This window comes from Hetaerina americana, unplaced genomic scaffold (assembly GCF_022747635.1).
Source record: "Hetaerina americana unplaced genomic scaffold, ioHetAmer1.1.p SCAF_2, whole genome shotgun sequence".
Classification (NCBI taxonomy): domain Eukaryota; kingdom Metazoa; phylum Arthropoda; class Insecta; order Odonata; family Calopterygidae; genus Hetaerina; species Hetaerina americana.
This window is the reverse complement of record NW_027286763.1, coordinates 48,822,486-48,846,425: the sequence shown is the minus strand read 5'-3', so window position 1 is coordinate 48,846,425 and position 23,940 is coordinate 48,822,486. Positions and strand designations below refer to the sequence as shown.

Here is a 23,940-nt window from a genome sequence, read left to right as displayed (position 1 = left end):
ATATTTCTTCACGCCCCTTCATTCACCGGGCCACATGCTACGAATTACAGGGGGAAAAAACGAAAGAAGAGGAAACCCCGTTGGCGTTATGGGGAGATAGACTCTATGGATTTGGGAAAGATGTACGGGATGATAAACACAGGGATCCTTTCGCGTGGAACTCTTGATCGAGTGTTTGTGTGTGGGTGGGGTTGGGTGTGGGGGGGGGGGGAGCGAGTGTTGTGGGAAGGAGAGGGATGGTCCTATTGTGCCGCGGAACTATAAGCCCAAAACGCTCTCTACCGTCAAACTCACCTTCTCCTCCTTCCACCACCCCTCAGGGCGCAGTGTGGACACCGCGAGAACTCTTCAACCCCTTCGGCTCCTGCGACACGCCGCCATCCACAGCCTCCCTCCCTCCCCTTCCTCTCTATCGACGCACATACACAATGCACAGAAACCGAGACAGCCGAGGAAAACGGATGATGGGGCTCTTCGCCCACCTCCAATCCCCACACAAAGCCAAATGAAGGACGAACGAGATCGGGTCCACACCACGAAGGCGCGCAGTGTTCTCGGCAGTGCAAAATAGTCCACACCGTCGCGAGTTCTCCGCGAGAGGGAACAGTTCAAAAATAAAAAAAATTAATAAAAAAACAACTAACAATTTCGAGTTTACCCTTTCAAAAATCTCGTAGCCCTCTCCGTGTTGGGGAGAGGGAGGATTGTTGCGTCCACAATAATGACGTGGGGATAAACTCAGGAACTCTTCGACACTCGACACACTGAAACTTTAATCACTCGCGCTTCGGCCCCGAGATTCGAGTTCACGAGCGCCGCGAAGAGAGAGAGAGAGAGTTGGGACACTTTAGCGTCTCTCGGTCGATCCCAATGATGGACTGTCCCGCGACTGTGTAATATATGTATATATATATATATATGCTTGAAAAAATGTCTGTGTGTATATATATATATATGCACACACACATGTGCACGAGCGTGGAGTGGTCGCCAGCGGTTTTGTGTTGCGGACGACTGGAAGCGTTGGTGAGGAGTGGGGCGATGAAGGCCTAGATTGTGGGGCCGGGAGCTAGAGGAGGAGGTTGGCGGTGGTGGTGTTGGCGGCGGCGCTGGTGGGAAGGAGGATGTGGAGGAGCAAGAGGAGGCGTGGCCAAAGGGGTGGAGGCGGCCGTGGGGGAGAAGGAAGCGAGCAAAATAAAAAAAAAATCTTGGGAGCGTATTAGGAGACAGCGGGAGGGAGAGAAGGAGGAAGTAGTGTCGAAGTGGCAGGACCGTGGGCTAGGGAGGGCAGGCTCTAGGCTCGGGCTGTACGGTTGAAAAGTGGGGAAAGGGCGTGGGGAGAGAAGAGCGTGCGAAGTACGAAGAAGGGTGAGTCGATCTGAGAAGAGCGGGCGGGGGTGTGTCGGCGTATCGGATCGGGGTGAGGTGGACGGGGGGGGGGGAGAGGTGTGGATGGAGCGGTTATTGGACGACGTGTGGGGGGGAAGATGTAGGGATGTGAAATAGGTGTGGTGGAGGGGTTTTTTAACGGGTAAGAGTTCAAGTCCGGGACGGACCCCGCCCCAATTCCTCTCCTCTCTCCCGCTCGCTCGACAAAACCAAAGTCAACTCGGCAAACAACTGCCGCCGGGGCGCTGCCGGGAGTTTGAATGGGTGCGGGAAAGAGTGCAGTCCGTGTGTGTGGTGTCGGGGGGTGACCCTCTCCTACTCCGCCCATCCCTCTCGCCCCTCCTCAGCCAAGCGGCCCTGCTCCCCCTCCACCCCCATCCCTCTCTCTCCGCAGATCTCCGCGATTCCCCTCTCCCCACCCCCGCGCCCCACTTAAATTCCCCACGTTTCTTCTCTTCCAGACCGATTCGCCACACCAACCAGCCTGCCCTGCCCGACTCACCACACCCCCTCCCTCCAACTCCACCCCGATCCCTCCCCAATCCCCTCACCCCCTCGCTCCATGGTCTCTTCCTGCGACCCCTCCCACAGCCCCGCCCACCTACCCACCCACCAAACCTACCTATCCCCCCACCCTCCTCCGCCACCTTTCCCCTCCGACTCCACCTCCTCTGTCCCATCTCCCGCTCGGAGCCGCACGCAAAGGAGTTTGGGAATGGGTGTGGGGGGGGGAGTATGAGGAGACGGTGGAGATTATTACCTCGGAAGGTTGGGCGGAAGGAGAGGCGGATGGGAAGGTGGGGTGGGGAAGGGAGTGAGCGCATTAGACGGAATTGGGGAGAGAGAGAGAGAGTGAGAGAAAAAGAAATTAGAGTTTATGAAAAAAGTGGGATCGGTACAAAATATACGCCTATCACTTTCTCCCTCTCACGGTGACATTGCAGTGCGAATAAATGGACAGGACACGCACAAGTCTCCGCAGAACTCGCCAACGACAAAAAAATATATGTCGGGGCGGGGCATTTGCCCGCCCGAGTCTCATTGGTCCATCGGAGAAAATTTTCCCAAACTTCTGAACGTTCACTTGCTTCCTACTATTATCACTTCTGAAGTTGCTAACTGCAATCAATATTTAATCTCTATCCCAACAGGGCCGTGGTGGCCACAAGCCAAAAGGACTTCTGAGCGTGTTTTATAGAATGAATAGATCATACTGTTTCTGAGAGGCATTGAAAATTTGAGGGGAAGTTTTCCTTTCCAAGTGTGGGTCAGTTTTTCGAGTAAGAAGAGTAATGCTGAAACATCGGAGAGCCGAGCTTTCCCTTCCCGCATCGTTTCAACATATATCCTTTTTTTAAGTTTCACCGTGCTCCTAGTGTCCCATTTTAAGGTTCGATTAAATTTGGGGTGTGTTTTACTTAAAGGTTTCTTCCGATAATACAGAGAAGGAACACAAGGGATGAAAGAGAATTGCCATTCCTGAGTATGATATATTCCTCCAATGGCTGTCTGTTATCGGCGTCGGCTGAAAATGGCCCATTAGTAGAGTGATGATCTATGACGAATACGTTCATTTTCATGAGGGAAAACATATTTTCACCTGAACTGTGCGTACAATGTGAACAGTATTAATCGAATTCTCAGCATCATAGCCTGTTTATAACGTAAACAATCCTCTTTCGAAATTTTCGTCTTCTAATGATGGAGCATAAATGCCCTGTAGACCAAGAGTCACCCACATACCTGTTTATATATATATATATATATATATATATATATATATATATATATATATAGTTTTTTCTGAGGAAGACGGCGCTACATTCCGTCGATTTTGTTAAGAAATAATATGTGATCTTATATTGTTTGTTGCTGTCCAAGTTTTTATTCAACAATCCCAAGTTTCTTTGAGGAAATCATCTATACATATATATGTATATATATATACATACATATATATGTATATATATATATATATATATATGTATATATATACATACATACATATATATGTATATATACATATATATGTATATATATGTACATATATGTATATATATATATACACACACATACATGCAAACACAAAAGACATGAAAGTATGCGAGTATATTTATATTTTTATGTTTTAATTCTAAAATCTCCATAAAATCGCCATAAAACCCTTTCGACGGAGGCAAGTGAAAGACAAAGGTCATTTTAGCTACGGCATGAATGGTCTCTCAGTATTTCAGGGTCAACTCCGGTCATTGCGCAAAGGTGAAGCCTGAAGGTGACGGAGCATTTCACAGCCAGCCAGTGAAAATAGCCTCGTTCGCACTCGCTCTTAAAATTGATCCGAAAGTGGATAAATCAATGGACTTACACGCTGGTCAATGCATGATGAATACTTGACGAAGACATATATTGCTCCTGATCAATGGGGAGTGTGAATTTCATTTGTCCGTAGGAATAAGGCAACAAGATACGCCGCACAATCAAGAGAAATAAGAAGATAGGAGGGGTTTGCAAAGAGAAGCGTAAAATCAATGAGAAACACGGAGATGAAAGAAATTGTCAAAGGAGAGTTTGTGCAAAAAGAGAGATGTGGGAGAAGAAACCTTGACGTAGAGACCGCATTTATTCATGCGAAAAATGAGTTTAATCTACGACGGAGGTCACGTCAACGCAAAATGGCCTGAGGCCAAGGGTCGTTGATAATGGATCACGAAAGAAATAAACACACGCGCAAGCTATACGAAAATCTTTGATTTGTCAAATAATAGGTGTTTAGCGGAAACAACTCTCGATACCATTTCTGAGGTAATATACACACGTGCTACAGTTGGCGTGATCTTCCTTACTATCACAAAATGGCACGCCGTGCACATGATTCGCTGGTTCTATTTCACGGAGTGTGAAATTATAGAGATGAACGTTCGCCCATTGTCAATAATTGACAACCTCAAAAGATCCACCATCGCCGTATCGTTTTTTAGGTTTTCCTGCACCTGTTCCACCTATCCAACGCAGTATTCGCCTTCCCACACACCTGCGTTCTCTTGTTTTGTATCCTTGTATCTGGCGCACTTATGTCTTCCTTTTGTCATGCCTTTTTACTAGTTTTCCTCATATCTTCAGAGGATTGATGACCTAATTTATTTCATCACTTATAAAACAAACAAAATCAAACTGAAATTGTTTCTGAATTCATGATTTCCTTAAATATCATGCCGAACAGTCATTAACAATCGTGCCATTCTTCTACGTAGACAGTCGAGAACTTTACGTAATGTATCATGACTGATAGAATAATAAAAACAAAGGATACCTTATGTGGCACTTCCTAAGATGATATCACAAAGTTGTTACTGAAACAGATTTCAAGTTAAAATCCGTCTCACAGTTGAGCCACGGACCGAGTTGGCGTTTTTCAAACATTTTCGCGAGGAAAGTCGTAAGATGCCAATGCAAGGCAGCGCAGCCAAATGGCCCATCTCACACTATCCTTTTCGGTTGGGGATTAAAGGGGGGAGGGGTTCCCAAGAGAGGGGGCGGACGGGAAACAGGATGACGGGACTCGGTACGCAGTCCCGGGGAAGGATCACGAGGTGACTGGGGGCAGGGAGTGGAGGCGAGGGAGGCCTCGAATTGAATGGAAACGGGGCCGTGAATAGAAAAGAGGCCGGAGACCAAGCCACGGTTGTGTGTCCGTTGTAATGCAACGGCGTGACCTGGGACAAGACGGAAAAATACTGCACGAATGCCCGTCTCTCGAAAGCAAAAAGGCACTGAAATAATGGGACACAATCCCTTTTTCAGAAAAAAATCCTTGTTTTTGTCGTAGCATCCTTGCTTTAAAATAATATACCATTTAGTTTAGAAGAGGGACGTCGTAGGGCTGTGTCGTCGTCTCTCTGTGCTTCCGTTTCAACGCAAATAATTAGTTTAATGTTATACGTCGAATACATTAAACAAATTATAATCTGCTTAATATTTTCTCAACTAAAATTTCATAACAAAAGCGTCCAGGAAAGATCTTTTTGTGTGTAATCTGCCATGAACCCAATAAAGTCGATTTTTACTCAATAAAACATCATGAGTTTACATGTTAATAAAAAGCTTTGTACTTCTCCGTGAATTAAAGTTATCCTTCCAAATAGGATACGATACCCGACATGGTAAAAAATCAAATGCCCGAAAATCCCATTTGCAGACTCAAAAACATCACCAAATCAAACTGTCCTACTTCAAAGTTGCGATTGCTTCATTCCAAAATGGGAGGATTACTAATGCTACCAACCGTTCGCGAATACGAAGGGGATAAGCGGTAATATTCGTTAAACGTTTGTGCTTGTTACATTTCCTCCCCTCTGCCCCCCCCCCCATCCCGCCGATATCGCAACTTTTGCAGCCGCGGGGAATCAGAGACAGAAGCCGAAGAGGGTCGTAATGAGGACCTTCTACACCGACGGCGGTGACATTTTAAGTCACTCGGGCGGAGGCGGAAAAAAATGGCAATCCGCCCGACTTATCGACACACGGGTCGCGCATTCCTGGCTGTGAGAGGCGGAGCGGGGACGGGCGAGTTGAGCAAGAGCAAGCAGAAACCCTTGAGAGAGAGAGAGAGAGAGAGAGAGAAAGGTGAAAAGAGGGAATGGAAGAAAGAGAGGGGGCGGACAAGGTATGGAGGGGAGAGTGCAACGAGAGTGCGCTCGTGAAGAGCTTTGGCGAGGAAGGATAAGGAATGAGGGGTTTTTTTTATGAAAGGGCGGATGCATCGGGGTCGTTGGGTTGAGTTGGAGGGAAGGGCGGGGGTGGGGGTGAGAGGATCAGGGTATGTGTGTGTGTGTGTGGTAGGGGAGATACCTCGGAATAGGCCGAGGTTTGGATTGGAGGAATGGGGTACGGGGAGGGTAATATTATGTCGGGATGTACCAGCATCAGGATTGGGTTAGCTGGCGAGGGTGGTTGTGGAGGGGCAAAGGGGTTTCCCCTTCCCTCCTCCCGCCAGTCTTCCTGCACCAACACTCCTCCCTCCTCCTCTCTGAGGAAGGTGCAGGAAGACGAAAGGATTGGCAGAACCCGCTGGAATGGCGTTTGTGCTCAAATGTGAGCGCGGATAAAATTCCGCCGCGTTTGCATCGGCGTGGATTATACACGGCGCCAACTTGGACCGAGTTGACGCGTCCGCCGACGGAATCAGGGAGTGATTGTGCCTGTCTGTTCCAAAATCTTGCATATGAAATCGAGATGTGCCAATTCCATTCAAAAAGTTGTCCTTCACTTGTTGCCGCGTTCTCCCAGTACCCTAAAAACCATAGGTGCGATTGTGGAAAATTCAACCTGGTATTGTTTCCTTGAATGTAAAATTAAATAAAATTATTCTTTTTATTTATTAGACGACCATTTTCCCAAATTTTTTCCTGTTCGTCTCACCCCGCGTCCGGTGCACACCACTCAGAGGGTCTCCCGGCTTACGCTCCCCGCTACTTCACATCATAAAGAACCAAGTGGATTTTGCAACGGCAGTGTACTATGCCTCCTTAGAGTAAGGTATCTGTAGGCGTGCAGTGATTGTTTCACTCATGAAGCAAATTTTGGCTAATACTTAGATATTGGATTCTCTCTGGCCAATGTTGGCACTGTCACTCTCAAGAATGTTGGATCGCACCTGCGCGCTACTAAGCCACCAGTTTCCAGCGTCAGTTAAACAGCGTCCAAGCAGAGTATAACGCCCGTGATATTACCACATACGGTTTTTCGTTGAATATAAAATAAATTTATCTCTAAACACTAAGATTTAAGTGTGCATAAATCATGTTAAATTCCCCTTTAATTGCGTTTGCAATTTCGCCAATGGTGCTCGATGATTGTGTTCATTATGCAAAAATCGGATAACGGTCTGAGATATAGACCAGGAAATTAGTGTCCAATCCAGACAGAAATAGAAAGGTAACATTAAAAAATAACGATTCTATAGAAAACTTAGTGTTAAAAACCATGAAGTTGAATCGATTCATCAAAAAAATACCAGCCGTAATCAAATCAGATCTGAAGAATGAACTGAAGCAGAAACCAGATTCGGAGATTCCACAGTCACAGGAAATCAGGAAGTGAAAATATTTCGAGATTTCTCATAGATCAAGTTAAGATAAATAAATTTGATCATTGGTATTTTATTATATCTTAATACATTGGGATAGCTAATCCCTTAATTGTATTGTTTTAACCAAATATTGGGATATCCTCATCATAATTTTTAAGCCTAGGATTGGTTTGCTGCCACCCTCATTCGACTCTATTTGAATACAAGGCTGCATATTCTAGGGAGAATAATGTGGTGGTTTCCCTTTGCCTTCCACATCGCAGTACTTCGGCTGACGCCGTGAACTTCAGTCTCACCCGCAACTGTGGCAGCTGATGCCGCGTCGACCCGCTCGGTCTACACCACCAGTGCCTAATAGTGAAACTGCTGCCTTTCACCATGGGTTCAGGGTAGCTTTGTAGTAGGATTCTATTTTTCTTGTATCGTTTCGAAATACCATTAACAAAATTTTTCTTAGCTGAACAATATTTGCCGGTCGCACAGGCAGATACGCTACCTCTGGTCTACCCACGCCCCGTGTACTGGGATGTATGAACACAAAATTCTTTCAAACTTCAGCCTCAAGATTAGGGAAAGGCCCCATTTGAACTTACATTTAAGGGATAGATGATTCAGTACAAGCATCTGGAATGAATTTCCAAGGGTCGGCTGGCGGTTTTTTTACATAAAACGTTCGAATATATCCAAAGCCAACTCTCGCTTAATTTTCCCATAAAAACACCCCTTTTTAATTGACCATAGTCGCTTCTATAAATGTTTGTTCCTGAAAAATATTGATGTAATAGAAGATAAGCTTTCTGAAAGGAAGAGCAGGAGGCGTCCCTCAATTACTGATGGGAAATTTCCAAATGACTGTCCATACATTTTCTGTCTACAGGAGAAATTCGCGATTGTGTGAGATAGGAATACGTAAAAATTCGTTCAGAATGTGAATAAATCTGCTATAAATGCGAGCTAGGTAGCGTTTTGACTTTGATAACTGGGCACAATGCCTGGATGGAGGAATTTGACGGGAGGAAGTATACGAGAAAAAATCCAGGAGAATAAGTCGGATATGAGACGGCTTGACCAGATAATAAGGACAGGGGTCAAATATATGAAGAGGTTATCCGATAGAGTAATCGATTGGGGAGCTACGACAAGTAAATCATAAAGTTTATAAGCGTTGACGATGATGTTGAAGTGAGCGAAAACTAATAATATGCAACTAAGTTTACTGAAGTGCCGATTCAGATATCCAAGTAGGCTTAGAACTCAACAAAAATGTAGGAGTTTAACTTTATGGATGAATTTATTATTATTGGTCTAGAATACAGGCTCTTCTGTTTATGTATTGTGAGGTCGTATAGTGATGAGCTGTAAACTTACGTGAGTAACTTTATCCGTTATCCGTGATGCGATCTGAATCGCAAAAGCGTGTGAATCCGTATGCATTCACTATAACGTACATTCAACGGTACAATTAACTTGGTTACGGTTCCACGTAGACATATTTTTAAACAACCCGATTTTGTAAGAACTGCGGTCGCGCCCCAATGCTCCCGAGATAAGCGTTTTACTTCAGAAGCTGGTGAAGGAAAATTTCGCGACTGAACGGGGAGTAAGTCTCGGTTATTCCTGTAGAATTGATGAACCTTTCAAAATTTCGTAATGGGGAAATATGAATTATTAATTTTATAATTAGTGCAAGGGTAAATTGAAGTATAAGTATTCATATGTTAATCATCATTTGGTTACTTTTTTCAGTGTAAATTCTTTAAGTAAATAACATCCGTTTTATCTATCGTTGCCATTCCTTGTAATACCGGCTAGTATGTTTCACTCGAGCAATCACTGTTACCAAGTTCTTGAAATCTTTATAGACTAAAGTATTCTCTTTAAGCGGGTACTAAAGGGAATTAACTGGAAAATCCCAATCAATTGTGTTTACATTACACTTTCAATATTTACAATACTTGTATTTTAATAAAAAGTACATTTAAGGGTCCTCAGGTTTCATGGTTCGAGAATGATCTTGAGTGACATTTATTTTAGCTTCAACAGAATTCAGAAGTTGCATTCCCAATAGCATCCTCTTTTATCTTCTCTTTGCAAACATTTTCAAGGTATTTTATGGCACCTTTTTGACTGGGTGAATTGATAATAAAAGAGATCAGAATATGCAAATTATTTTGCAAAGTGGACTAAAATTTCTTACGTCATTCTAATTAAAAAGATCTCAGTCCTCAAAGTCATCTCTCAGTACTTCCAACATCATGTATTATGAATTTGTAAAACTTATATCTGCAAAGCATAAGTTATTCTAGTAATAAGAGATTTCACTTTACCAAATGCAACCATTGCGTGACGAAAAGCTATTGAATTAAGATATGGATATGAAAATCGCTACGGAAGAATGAAATAAGGCCGAAGGTCACCAGTTTGTCGCGGAAATAATACCTCTTGGAAATTACCTACGATATATTTATCACTTGTAAAATAATCCATATGTCGTGCAGTCAGTCTATCCGACACATTAAAACTGAGTTGCTTTTTCAAAGGAAGTCATTCAGTCCTTTTTTTGAAGATGTTTCATGAATTGAAAGACATTTCAGACACTTATATAAGTTACTTGACTATAAGATTCATGTCTCTTTTTCACCTGGAAGGACTATTAATTATAATACAATAGAGAGTACAATTATATTCTTATTTTTGTAGTCTAGTTGATTCATATGCAGCTCAAACCTTTCTGCTTCCCATTATTTCATTTTAATGAAAGTTAGGCGAAATATACCTCCGGGCCAACTCCACGTGAACCACTATATGGATAGCCGGGATTTGGCTTGGCCGCCATCCAAACCTCTTTTTTTAACGCAAGTGGTTGCAGAAAAGAACCCAAGCATTCATTCAATACTGCCCGAGTGTTGGTAAAATGATTGGTCAAAGAATTGTCGGCGGCTGGTGCTGAGTTAGCGGTTTAAAGTCGTTTCTTTTTTCTCGCTCGCAGTGTGCACATATTTTTTTCGAAAACTCCTCAATTAATTGATGATTTCAGCTGGCTTATCTCATAATGCAACTGCGGAGGGAAACTGTGCAACACGAATAAATTGCCAGCTTGCATTTTCCGCTCTCCGCTTAGGCTGTGGAACTCCATAATTTGCGTGAACAGACGACTATGCTGGTCATCCTTTCAGGCTTAAATATTTAAAATATTTCTTTCCTGCTCTATTTTCAAAAATATACGAGGACAATGATACTTTTGCCCATATCCATCAGATCGAATGCCGAGAGTTAATAATTTAATAGAACGTAAATTCTAACAACTATGTGATACCATAACATTTCATGCCAAAGAAATTATTTAGTAGGAAGTTAGAGAGAAATCTCAAAGAAGTTAGGATTTGATACAATGATGGCTTTTTTGGCTCAGGAGCTCATTAAAGCCTTTGGGACTCAGATAATTGTTTACAATTTCAGAGGAAAGGAGACCAAACTGATATTTTAGTTAAAGGATGAGACCGAAAGGATTGGCAGAACGGATACCCATGATCCCTAAACCCTTAAATTAAACTTCTTTCAAATTATTACTATAACGAAGTAATTTGCCAACAAATATACAAAAATCGTATTTTTATGCATTATGTACAGCGTTTATGTACTTATTAGTTTTAACTAATCGCATACCCAATGTCACTTTAAAGTAAATAATCAAATTAGAAGGCTAAATTGACATTCATACATTGCTCCTCTGTCACTCCAGTGGGACAAAGCAAGCTTCAGGGACGGCTTTGCAAAAAAATCACATTTAAAGTTTTTTTCTGATTGAAATGGCTGAAAATATAAACGGAGGTGCAAACTTAGAATGGAGAATTGACGACGAGGAGGATAAAGAAAAAACAAAAGAACAGTAAATCAGATGAGCGTCATCATCTTTCGGAAATTCCATGCATACGGTTGGCTCCCCGCCGCTGAAATATTTGCCACACTTGAATGCATTCCCACATGCATAATCACGCGTTGAAATACGTGAGTTCATCACCAACCCGACCCCTTGAGGCGAGGACGTGCGGGTGGATTGCCGTGGATGGCAGGACGGATCAGAATGCCTGGGCACACACTGGGGGAGGGAGGAAGGTGAGCAAAGGGTGGGTTTGGAGTTATGAAATAAGGGTGGGTGAGTTTGGTGGGACTGGATTGGGGGTGGGAACCGTGCGGAGGACGAAGTGATTGCGCCTCTTCGAGCCTTGAGAGCGGAACAGATTACTCGTGGAAAATACAACCTAGGCAGAGGCCTAGCGCTAGCGCAATGGGCAAATGGATGAAGTAGTAGGGCTATGATGGAAGGACGGTGTGCGGTTAGGGGCGTAATTAGAGGGCGGCTATATTGCTGCAGTTATGTGGCCTGGTTGGAGCAAGCATCAGAACGGAATTGAGGTCCAAGCGTCTAACATAACAGGACAAGTAATCTAATGCCAGCCATAACAATGCTTTTATTGACTATGGAAACTGGAATACGGAACGGAGGCTCCTGTTAGTACCATTACTGGTACAGGGGTTTATCGTTTTTAATCAATTACTGGAAGCTCTGATGTTAGAGGAAAGAGAACATTTTTTCCGAATCAATATCATCATAAGTGAAAGATTTTTACCGACACACCATTATTAGTGCTCACATTTTACACTTATAAGTACTTCCAAGTTGTCCTTTCTTTATATTTAACTTATAATCGAAGAAACTTTTCCAGATATTGAAAAATGCTTTGGAAATTTAGCTGGCGAGTTATGGTATAATGCAATTCCAATATTTTCATTTAAATACAGGAGTTAAGTGCCGGCAATTTTATTCCTTACCATGTGAACTAGAGGATCAATAAAACACACCTGTTATTCACCGAAAACTTAATTATAAATACATATATATACAAATCATCTATTATATACAAAATATGCATGCATGCATTATATAGATGCATATAAAATTAATATTTATAATAATCATCCAAATTCTTCTCCTATTAATGTAGCCCATCCGTGATTTTCACGTACGCACACATATATATGTGTGTGTGTGTATGTATGTATGTATGTATATATATATATATATATATATATATATATATATATATATATATATATATATATATATATATATATATATATATATAATATGTATATACGATTTTGTTCAAACGATACGATTTGTATATACGATCGACACAATTTTGATAAAATTATTAATCTGTTATTAATTTAAAATTAAAAAAACTCATTAGAGTCAAAACTACGTGATATGCGTGGCTGATAATTTTGCCATCTCATTTCCTCGCGTTTCGAAGTGGCATTAAATTTATCATTTATCAATGCACAAACTAATCTCGATGTCCGTTTTCCTTGCTTGTTACAGTGAAATCAGTCCCTAGCTACCACACATACTATATGTTGGCCGGGAAAATGCCGATGAAAACGTAAGATTTGACGTTCTGCACGCGTATGAATGCGTACTTCCTCCATAAAGTTCCCGCTTCGTGCCCCAGAGCCCTTCATTTTCCTCTAGAATACCTCTTCCGCGACGCAAAATGAGGAGTTACAGGGCTGAGATGCAGCAAAATTTCCACTGCGATACGGTCAAGGTTTTCAGCGTGGAAAGTTGAGATAATCGTTCAAGAAAACTACGCGCTATACAAAAATTACTATCTTGAAGTTGAGTGTTCGTGCGGGAGGGGGGGAGGGTGATACAAGTAACGAGACCGAGCGGTACTGGAATACGAAACTGTGCAAAGGATTATAATCCGCGGAAGAGAGTCCTCGACGTGAGGGATTGGTATAAGCTCGTCCGACGCACATCCCATCGCGAAATGGGGTTTGATCCCAATGAACGTATGCGAAAACTGGAGAACCCCAGCGAAGCATAGGAGCGTAGATGGAGTCAACCGGGGTAAAGAATCAAGCGGAGGCCATACGTTAAATCACCTTACTGAGTAATTAGACCGTCCGTCAGATGGGACGTTAAGCTGCCGACCCCTGGGCGCTTTTCGTTAAGAGTAGGCTAATGCCGACGCCGGGTTTCTTTCTACCCTTCATCTTTTCCTATCCATTCCCTATGGCGCAAATGTCTTTAGCTGCCGGTCGCCTTTCCTAAAACTACTACTACTACTGGATAATTACGCGGTCTTACATGATTAATAAGTGTTTACGCATGGTTTGTAAGGTCACGCATAGTTATCACGTGACCGTGCATGGTTACTCTTATCACGCATGGCGATTATGTGGTTATCATATGACCATACATGCTATAAAGTGCCACACATGGCTATTCCGAGGTCAAACTCGTACATGAATATTGGGTGACCATGGTTATTACGTAGACATGCATGGTCATCATGTGATTACACACGATCGTATATGGTAATTGCATGAATATTCATTACCCTGCAAAACCAAATTGATGCAATCATAGTTACCACGAGCCTTCTCGAAACGGTTTCAAATAGATAATAAGTAAGTGGAAACGTTCCGATGTTGTGTGAGGCAGAATAAACAGAGGCCGTGTCCAATGAAATATGAGAGGAACAGAAAACTTTGAAAACTGTACATAGATGTGGAATTTTTAAATGGTGCGTTCAAAGCAGAAATGAGATTGTATTGAGAGGAGTGAATGAGAAATAGGTCACTATAAGATAAATTTAAATTTGAACTTTTTTGTACTTTGCATATAAACTTCAACCAATATATCTCTTTCATACTTTACTAGGAAATCATTTGCCATTGAATCCCTGACATTAGAAATGAAACAGAGAGACTACTCGAATGACTGCACAGATCAGACCGCACATTTGTGGGTGATTCTGTGCATACGAGTACGAGCGTAACGACTAGACAAAATGGGTGACCAAATATGCAGCGGAATGAACGAGGAAGACGGTACACTATTTACAATGGAAATGAGACTGAAATTGGCACTGATTCAGACATACTCGTAATACATCCATTACGAACGTAAAACAATGAAATACAGATATTTGCGCGATAAATATATGCAAGTAACAGAGTCCAAATAAAGAGAACTCTTTAGAAGAAGGCCTATCATTGAGCATGACAGCTCCATAGAAAATAATTGACGACTGTTGTCGATTGATCTTTAGATAGAATGACGAATGAAACGAAAAGAGGATTTTCTTCGACGTCATCTGATGAATAGATGACATCATAAAATTGTGGTATCTTGTATTAGGGTAAGAAAAAGATGAAATAGGTCGCACTGGGTCGCCCTTATCCCGCGAAAGGAAAGAGAGAAAGGGAATAGAAAAGAGGAACTATATTTTCGCAAAGCAAAACTAGTTGACATGTGTGACAGAGAGAGAGGAGGGGAATATTCTCGAGAAGAGAATGGAATAGAGGAGAGAGGAGGTGACAGAATATAGCTGAGAGAGGGAGGTAAAAGCCTTTTCACGCAACTGAGAGCGGGACGGCAAGCGCCAATTTCATTTCGGTTTAAAGAGAGGAGCAGGTTGTGAGTGCGACGGTCGGGTACGAATTTCGCGGAGGAAGGAAGGGAGGGATATTTCACGGGGGCGCGCGGTCCGCGTGAGATAAAGATGATTGCCGGCACTGCAGAAGAGAAGGCCGTGAAGTGAGGGGATGGAGAAGAGAGAGACGGTGGCGGAGGAGGAGAGAGGTTTCCTCTCGCCAGCCGGCCAATCGCGAGGCGGCGCCGGAAAGCAGGACGTTTCGCGCGCGGAGGATATCATCTACTGAGGTGTGAAGTGTCGGGAACCCAATGTGAGCTCCTCTGCTCCCTCTCTCCCTCTTCGCAGACACGAAATCCTACAAGACAGTATTAGGAGAGGCGCTGATCTTATTTGCACGCCTATCTCTGCCTTCGATCTAACGTGACTCATAGATCATTCCATTAATTCAGTCACTCAGACGAATTTAATAAGACGTCCACATCCTCCTCCATCCTCGATTTTTTATTTTATTTTCTTTCGACGCTAATTTTTTCCGAGTTTACCCCAGCTACTGGTATTTCCGTTTCAAACCTTGCCTAGTGCGCATGTAATTAAAGGGGCATCCACAGTTCAGCGAAAAAAATATAGGGCTACTGTTGGTTTATATAGAGTGATTCAGTTATACTATAAATTAAAATATTTATTTAATTTGCACATTAATTCATCACTTTCAGGAGAAATACGTGTTGCATGCTCTCATGTTAAAATTAAAGAAGTATGCGTGAATAAAAAAAATAATTTATCGCAACTCATAAACAAGTACATATTTATTGGTTAATTAACCTCGTGTAATAGGTGTAAAAAAGGAAATCATTGGAGAGCATTAGGCAATTAAAAATATTTTACTGCACCTCAAGTATACACCTTTCTATAGGACACAGTTTAAAATATCTTTTGATGAATGCATAACACCTAAATTAAATTCAACTTGATCGTGCTTCCCCAAAATGAACAGCATGAATGGAATGTATCGATAATAACTATTTCTGATGTCTAGTTTAAGCGTTGAAATTATGATGTCTGGTAGTGCACATGGTCGGTAAAATTAATTAATAGCATGAGAAGTACTCAAGTGTGCTTGATGTCAAAATTGCTAGTAGTTCATAGAGGAGTACTGGTGTGTTACCATACGATCAAGTGTTTGATCTCTGATTTTTTCCTAGCTGTTTATACACATGCTGACCATAGAACCCTCTAAAATCTCTACGGAAAATTTTCGGTTATAAGTTATAGTCGGTTCAATAAAATTAGCCCGTGCGATGAGCATTTGAAAGAAACCTTAAGTGGCATAGCGAAGGAATTCGCACTTGACTCAAAATGTTTGAATTATACACGTTTTTGAGAGCTTAATTCGAACTTTGCCCGTCAAAATCAATCTTTTGGTTAATCAAGTTGTTTTTTTCATCATCGTCACATAGAAAGTCTGCTTTTTATTGATTGGTTTTGGACAGTATCAAAAAAGTGTTGCATATAACGTGGACTTACCTTAAAACTAAACTCTAGCAAGTTTACTTGGCAACTATTGTCTATCTCTGCTCGTAACAATTTATTCCACTATTAACATCACTAAAGAATTTCTTATTTCCTTGCTAGGCAAATATTCATCTCTCTATCACGTTCCTGGGAATCCCTACTCGGTGGGTCCGCTTTTCTTTCTTCTTCGAATGTCACCGCGAAACTTTCTCTCTTCCTCAAAGCACAAAGACCTTTGCAATTTTTATCTGCCCCCCTTGCAACCTACTTACTCCATTATTGTCAATACCTACATCTCTAAAGTCTAATATCTCTGCGCATATTTAAATTTTATAAGTCTCCAATAATTTGCTCGCCCACAAGGTTTCAGAAAAAAGGTTACGATAAAAATGAATAAACTCGTGTCCGGCACGAGAATACATGAAAGCTCGGACGGATGGAAAGTCTTATCCACATCCACCTACCAAATTTGACACGTGAGCCTTTTTCTAGCCTTTCGACATGTATCATCTAGCTCCATATTCGTAAAATACCTCGACGGAGAGGTACGATTAACTTCTCCCCATATTACAGGAAGAAAACGTGTGACTAACTTCACAACTGAAAATATTAACTTTGCCACCCGTTACTATTTTTGGAATCTATTAACAGAAATTTAAATAATTATTTATAAAGAAGCGGAAGAACGTTTCTTCACTCATTTTTTTTCCAGATTTTTACAACAAATATTGAGAGAATTATTTCGTTCTATCTACACAGTTTACTTGCAGGAAAAATGCTTTCGCAGATTTAACCGTTAACCCACAAGCAGTTCATGCATGCATCATGCGAATCATCATGCGAATCATGCATGCATCAAGCAATACATCATGAGAAACGCGATTCGGAGGAGCAAACTCAACCGTAGAAAACCCTCCGATAAGAAACGTTTTTTCTACCAAGGGGTGTACTGCCACACCAACTCGCTGTAGGCATACAATCGAAGGAAATACGAGGACTCATTCTTGTCTCCATACTTCGCAGCCGGTATCTTAAACCTACACGTACCTGCAGCGGCCCGATAAGACGAAATATCGCCGCCATGTCGATATTTTTTCTAATATATTATTATTTTATAATTTTAATTTATTTGAAACAATAATGCAAATCATATAGAATAAAGACAGCCGAGGCATTTCGCATAATTGAGGTCCCTCTTAGCCACCATGTTTGTCGGGAGATGTTTACATATAGTCGTGGTGGCAATGAATGTTTTAGCATATCCAAGGATTAAACGTTATCAAATGTATTTCTGTTCCTCATATCCTTTAAGTTTAAAGTGTTTTACAGACTTGTTCGAGACTTGATTTTTTCCGGTCATCAGGATATTGTTCATGCATAATATTTCAAAATATTGAAATGAAAGAAGTAACTTTGTAATTTCACACACATTTAATTAAAAATACGACCTAGGTTTCGAATTTGGATGTCATCATCAGGTTTTAAATAAAGCGTAGGTGGAATTACAAAGTTACTTCTTTCATTTCAATAAACTTTTTATAAATTCCATGAAGTTACGCCTGAGACAGCAAATATTTCGAAATGTTTGGTACTTCAGTATATAATCTTCATTAAATATATTTGGAAACTTCAATAATGCATGTTTATGTCTTATAATCATTGCATGCTGAGGTATGTTTTAGTTTTTATAATTATTTTTCAAATATTTTTCTAGTCATAGTGCATAATAAAACAACCTATCGACTTATTCAGGATTATAATACTATATATATATATATATATATATATATATATATATATATATATACATCCCTCCCCGGACTACAACCTTGACGTGGTGGAAGGGCTTGTGCGTTCCGATGACCCCTAGAGCTGTGCTGGCAGGAGTAATAAAAATTGCTCCTGGTAGGGTCACCCATGCCAGATAGATCGAAGGTTAGGAGCCAGACGAAAGGTAGTCCACGCAGCGTCTGTTCCTCAGTGAGGCGGCTGCAATGGCGTCTGACCCCAGTGGGGCGGCCACTAAGTGATGGTGTCACGTTAAAAACACTATTGAGGAAGGCAACGGGAAACCACCTCAATTATCATTCCCTAGAAAAATATGATGGACAATAGAGATATTTTGAGTCCTGGCAACCACGGGGCTCGGCCCAATCGGCCGTGTGTCGTGCCCGGCAGCGGGGGAGGCAAGGCTTCCGCGGTCGTCATCCCACGAAACCCTTGCAAGGGAAAACCAGCAGCAGCAGGACAGAAGACGCAGGAGAAGAAAACCAAATTAGTTAGAATAGGAACGTGGAATGTTAGGACAATGATGAGGACAGGGAAATTGGAGAATGTTAAGCGAGAGATGGAAAGGGGAAATATAGATATTTTAGGTCTATGCGAGGTGAGATGGAAAGATAGCGGGGATTACTGGAGTGATAAGTATAGAATAATTTACAGCGGTGGGGACGAGAGCCAACGAGGGGTTGCCATAGTATTAAATGAAGACGTAGGAAGAAGCGTAGTCAACATAGAGCAGGTAACAGATAGAATACTACTAGTAGAGATAAAAGCAGAGACGACGAACTTAGTTATTATTCAGGTATACATGCCACCGAGCAACCATAAGGAAGAAGAGGTCGATAGGATGTACGATCAGTTAGAGGACATAATCGCGTGTGTTCCCGGAGGGAAACATTTGATAGTGATGGGGGATTGGGATGCGGCGGTAGGCGAAGGAAGAGATGGTGACGAGGTCGGGGACTACGATTTAGGCACGAGGAATGACCGCGGAGAGAAAGCAGTTGAGTTCTGCAGGAGACAGGGGTTAGCCATCACCAACACTTGGGTTAGACACCACAAAAAACGCAGGTATACATGGAAAATGCCAGGTGACTCAAGAAGATATCAGCTAGAATATATCCTGGTAAGACACAGGTTTCGGAACAGTGTGAAAAATTCCCACAGCTTCCCGGGAGCGGATGCGGACTCAGACCACAATTTAGTTGTTATGAAGTAGCGTACGTTTCAAAAAGATAAGGCAGGGGCGGCGAGTTAGAAAATGGAATGTAGAGGCATTGAATGGTTTTAAAAAGAAGGAGGACCAACAGGCGGTAGAGAAAATTATGGAGCATGGTAAAGAGCTAAGTACTATCGAAGAAAAATGGGAAATGATCAAGAAAGGGTTGCCTAAAGCCGCAAAAGACACTATTGGAACCGTTAACGCTAAAAGGACTAGGAAACCATGGATCACGGATGAGATGATTACAAAGATGGATGAGCGGCGAAAATGGAAGAATATAAATACAGAATTAGGCAAAATGAAGTACAAAGAATTGAACAATAAATTGAGGCGGGCAACAAATAAGGCAAAAGACGCATGGTGGAAGACGCATTGCGATGATATGGAAAGTCTGCAGAGGAAGGGTGAAATCGGTGCGCTGTACAGCAAAGTTAAATCGTTATCGGGAAGTAAGAAAGGAAGAGCTATGCTAACAGTTAGAGATAAGGCGGGTAAGATAATAGTTGACGCAGGAAAGATCCAAGAGAGATGGAAGGAGTATATAGAAGAACTGTATAGTAAAGAACTCAGACCTACAAAGTTAGACATTGAAAAAGAAAATGACGTAGAGGAAGACAGCTTAGGTCCAGGCATACTAGACAATGAGATAGAAAGGGCATTAAGGGAGATGAAACTAAATAAGGCCGTGGGGGTAGATAACATTCCCGTGGAACTTTTAAAATGCTTAGGGAAATGTGGGAGGAAGAGGCTATATGGGCTGATCCGTAGCATTTATGAGGAGGGAATCTGGCCGGAAGACTTTGTGAGAGCAGTTTTAGTTCCGATTCCGAAAAAGGTAAAGGCCACGTCATGTGAGGACTATAGGACAATTAGTTTGATATCCCACGCAGCTAAAGTTGTTCTCAGGATCATAAACAAAAGGATAGAGAGTAGGGCAAATGATTACTTAGGGGATGATCAGTTTGGGTTTAGGAAGGGGAGAGGTACGCGTGATGCCATTGCAGTAATGAGATTATTAATCGAGAGGAATATAGAACACAACCAGGAGGTATTTGCCTGTTTCGTAGATTTCGAAAAAGCGTTTGATAGAGTGAATTGGGAAAAACTAATGAGTATTCTGCAGAAAATAGGAATAGATTGGAGGGAAAGGAGGCTAATCCGCAACCTGTACATGTCTCAGACTGCTCAGGTGCGGGTGGGAAACGGGGAGTCAGGATGGGCAGTGATAGGAAGGGGTGTAAGGCAGGGTTGCCCATTATCACCGTTGCTGTTCAACCTGTATGCAGAGGAAATGATCAAAGAGGCATGGGAAGAACTCGAGGTAGGAATGAAAGTGGGCGGGGGATTCGTAAAATCAGTTAGGTTTGCTGATGACCAAGCTTTAGTTTGTCAGTCAGCCAAGGGGCTGCAAGCATTGCTGAGTGAATTGGAAATTCAGTGCGACAGGTATGGAATGAGAATCAATATTAAGAAAACAAAGGTTATGCGATTTTCTAGAAAGAAAAAGGGCAAGCTTAACATTAAAATAGGAGGGCAAAAACTAGAGCAGGTAGAACAGTTTACGTATCTCGGTAGTGTTTTGGACCAACACGGTCAAAGTAGTAGGGACGTAAGGAGAAGAATTGCGCTAGGCAAAGAGGCTTTCACGAGGAGGAGGGAGTTGATGACGGGGACTTAGAGTAAGGATGTTAAGAAAAGACTCGTAAAAACTTTGACATGGAGCGTAGCTATGTACGGCGCGGAAACGTGGTCATTGAAGCAGGAGGATAGACGTAGACTGGAGGCTTTTGAAATGTGGGTGTGGAGAAGAATGGAGAAGGTGAAATGGACAGAGAAGAAAACAAATGAGGAAGTACTTGGTATGGTGGGCGAAGAGAGGGGTTTGTTGGGAGAAATCCTATGGAGGCAGGAAAAGTGGATGAAGGGGGTGATGACCGGCAGTGGGATGTTGAAGACTGTGATGGAGGGTAGAATGTTGGGCAAAAGAGGAAAGGGAAGGAACAGGATAGGGATGTTGGACGGGATGAAGGGAGGAAGAAAGTACGCGGAGATGAAGAAGGACCTGATATAGAGTAGGATGATGGATTTTGTGTTTTATTAGGAGTAATAAAATATTTGTTTGGTAGTTGTGTCCATCCAAAAACCTACCTTAACCGGTAGATTACCTTAAAAAAAATAAAAATATATACATATATTTTTCTTATCTGTTCTATATGTTTATGTTCGCTATATCTATGTTTTCAATTACTACGCCATTTCCAAGGTGTTTGCTCTTTTTTTTGTTTTATATCAATCAGGTAAATATTTTCAAGGAGTCAATATACTATCGAACAATAATTATCGTCGATATAACGACAAGAATGATATGGCCAAATTGGACGATATAGTCGTTAGGACGAAGCTGCTTAAATGGCATTATTTTAGCTTAGACGAAATCTACAATATTGTTAATATGAACATCATGCAAGATTATGATTTTGTTTACATGGCAATATTATCGGTTTGAAAATACCTTTGATGATGTTTCCATGAACAATATAGGCCAATTTGTTGATATTGCTGGATCTTATCGATATTTTAAATCAAACACGATATACGGGAAAATTATTACCATGCCAATGTATCGTAGCCACTTTGATATTTATTTTCTTTCAAAGTTTGACAGTGATAAATGAATGCCTCAGAGCTCTTAACGTGCACGTGTAGTGGATAGACATATCCATAGGCATAGACGCAAACCATGCGTATGTGTAGCAAGCCCAAAGCTAAAAAGGTCTCAGTGTGTGTGATCGTGTGTGTGTTTGCTTGTCATTGTTTACTCAGGGCAACATGCACTCGCTTCATTTAAAAGTATGCCTCGGATGTGACGTGACATATAACGACAGGAAATGTTTTTTTTCCATGAAACTGAGAGAACTTTGCTGCATTTAGCCCGTGCCTGGTCCTAGGCACGGAAAGGATTCTTAAAATGTCATTGTAGTTATTTAATATCAGGTTGTTCGACGCTTACATGTGAGGATATGTTTTATTAAATTTGTGCGTTAATGCTTGATAACTCCGTGAGATATATCGATGAAAACATACTGATCAACTTAATATTATTTATGCATATCAAAAATCTTTCACCGAATTATTAAAAATAATCAACTATAATTTTTAAACATTAAGAATTGAGAATTTTTGGAGAGATCGAATTTTGTGGAAGATAATTTAGTGACATTTTTTTAAACCTCTACCATTGCTGGAGTAAAATTTTAAAAATTCGACGGATAATTAATGATTTTGGTAAATATTATAATTTAATTAATACTTAGGGCATTTCTGCAGAAAACTATCAATTTCACTCAAGTTTTCTACTTAAATTAGTGAAATATAGCTTGTATAACGTAGAGATGAACTGAATGATACATTTACAGGTAGGTAACGAGAAATTCGTTGTTGATATATTATTATTAATTGTTAGTCTATCATTTAAATGAGATCTTGGATAAAGACTTGGTTTCGCTATATTTCTTAGATTCATCTAACAAGACACATTCTGACACCCAACAGTACATTAAATAGTTCTTTCATTTTCGCACACTTTCCACCTCCCTTCATTCCTTACGAAATACCTACCCATTTCCTACTCCGACCTCGCCAGCCTAATGCCCTCCCCTCCATCATAGTCTTTAACATTCCATTCCCAATTGTAATACTTCGCATCCTCTTACGTCTAAAAGCCTACCCCATCTAAAATCTTCCAATCTACACCTATAATCTTGCTTCAACGACCATGTTCCCGCGCCATAAAACACCACGTTCTAAATTAAAGATTTTAACGAGTCTTTCTTATCCTTACTCAACAACATAACTACCATCAACTCCATCCTCCTTGCGAGAGCTTATTAGCCTAAAGCAATTCTTCTTCTCACGTCCCTGCTACTTTTGTCCATCTTGGTCCAAAACACTGCCAAGATAGATACAACGTTCCTCCTGCCTTGGTTTTTACCGTCCTGTTTCAAAATTTATTTAAATTTACGTTTCTCTTTCCCTAAAATTGGATGATATTTGTTTTTTGCAATGATTCTCATCCTAAATTTATCACACTGATTTCCTAATGAGCAAGGAAATAATGGAACGTAATGCGAAATATTTCTACAGGATCTGCCCCAAAAAAGACTAGAATGGTTTTTACCGGCTGACGCGGACAGCTGGAGTGGAGTTATTTGTGGTGGGAAAGGTGATGGAAGATATTTGAAAAGCAACGCAACCCGCGTTAGTTATCTGTGAGTCGTTACAGTATGATGATCGTTGCTAGACTGGTCCCTTTGGTCGAGGGTCGCGTCCGTATGAATTAATGGTACCACAGACAATGAATCAACGATATGCGATCAAATTTTGTGTTAAGTTCGGAAAATCGGGTTTGATAATCATGTTGAGCATTGTCTCAAGAAATGATTTTTCGCTGGCAAAAGATGTTCCGGGAAGATAGACAGGAAGTTGACGACGAGGAC

At 41.5% G+C, this 23,940-nt stretch overlaps 1 long non-coding RNA gene across 1 annotated transcript in view; it reads right to left on the bottom strand.

Moving 5' to 3' along the window:
• The window catches only part of LOC139688048 (uncharacterized), a 54,206-nt gene extending 53,827 nt beyond the window's left edge, over window positions 1-379 (bottom strand). Inside the window, exon 1 of the long non-coding RNA XR_011700723.1 lies at window positions 295-379. This is a non-coding gene — a long non-coding RNA (uncharacterized lncRNA). The remainder of the gene's footprint in view (window positions 1-294) is intronic.
• Between the last annotated feature and the right edge of the window lie 23,561 nt (window positions 380-23,940).